This window comes from Limulus polyphemus, unplaced genomic scaffold, assembly GCF_000517525.1.
Source record: "Limulus polyphemus unplaced genomic scaffold, Limulus_polyphemus-2.1.2 Scaffold1153, whole genome shotgun sequence".
Taxonomy (NCBI): domain Eukaryota; kingdom Metazoa; phylum Arthropoda; class Merostomata; order Xiphosura; family Limulidae; genus Limulus; species Limulus polyphemus.
In genome coordinates, this window is record NW_013666763.1 from 224,961 (window position 1) to 226,369 (window position 1,409).

The window sequence follows — 1,409 nt, forward strand, 5'->3', positions numbered from 1 at the left end:
TTATAGAACATGGTTATAATTACAACCATCTTATGTCTATTGAAACACTGCATTAAAAAACAACAACAAGCAAACAAATAAAGAAAAACTTTTCAAAAAAGGAAGTAAATGTAGGGATGGTTAATATCAATCCTTCAAAAACAATGCAAACAAAATAGTAGGAATGGCATTAGTAATGCGAGCTCTGAATAGTATCCATGAAGTTACTGAAAATCGTACCTAGCGGAATATCATTATCTGGTGATAATGCAAAGTCGGAGGATACAGTTGACAGTGAAAACTGTGAATAGTTACCAGCACGTTGCTAATGATAGTTTACATCCTGATTATAGAGACCGTGGTAAGATTACTGGAACATATTATTGCCATTAAAAAAAAGAATGAAGCACTAACAATTTACTGTTAATAATGTTTGTTTTGGCTAGTGTAAGGTATTATTGGTAGTGAACGAGGTACAAGTAGTTCAATGTAGATAAAGCTGATTTTTGTACAGGTAATGGAAGGTATTATTTGCAGTGAATGAAGGACTAATAGTTTGGTTAGTGTAATGGAATATATTATTAGTGGATACTGAGAGGAAGTAAAAGTTTAGTTTGTTTTGAATTTCGCGGAAAGCTACACGAAGACTTTTTGCGCTAGCCTTCCCTAATTTCGCAGTGAAAGACTACCTACCGTCAACTTTTGGGCTACTCTTGTACCAACTAACAGTCATATTATAACGTCCCCACAGCTTAATGTGAAGGGGAGTCGAACGCCCTAACCACCTGGGCATGTCAGGTCTAAATAAAAAGTAGAGAAAAAAGAATCTCATTTTTAAAACACCAAATAGCGAACAACAAAAACATTCAAGAAAGGGAAAAAGCCGCTCTGAAGCTCAAAAAGAACAACGCTGATTTAATTATAAAAGAGTCGGAAAAAGGGAAGAGTCTGTAGTTCTTTTACGAAGTAACAACAAAAAGTAAATAAAATGAAAATGTTGCGGTAATTCTAACAACAGCAACAAAAGAAAGAAGAAGCAAAAATCTTAGTAAAACATCTTAAAGAAAGCCAGAAAGATTACTGATAGAGTCAAAGCTAGTTCAAAGGCACATTTCAGAATTATATGGAGCACCTAAATTCTACTAACCAGATTTATCCCGGAAACTCAGCAACATATTCGTTATCGTGGTTAACTCATCAGTTCTTAAATCCTTGTTTAGACCACGTGTTGGTCTATTTGAAGAACACCTTTATCTATTAGACAAACGTAAGCGTAAACATGTTAGTTTAAGTCGATTTTGTTAAAACGTTGTCGTTTTGTACTCATCTATTCCCTGGCCTGGTGGTTAGGGCACTCGACTCGCAATCTGAGGGTCGCGGGTTCGAATCCCCGTCACACCAAACATGCTCGCCCTTTCAGCCGTGGGGTG

At 36.2% G+C, this 1,409-nt stretch overlaps 1 protein-coding gene across 1 annotated transcript in view; it reads left to right on the plus strand.

Annotated features, from left to right (window-relative positions):
* The window catches only part of LOC106462376 (protocadherin-like wing polarity protein stan), a 210,089-nt gene that overhangs the window by 115,408 nt on the left and 93,272 nt on the right, over positions 1-1,409 (plus strand). The gene's annotated exons all lie outside the window — the stretch shown is intronic.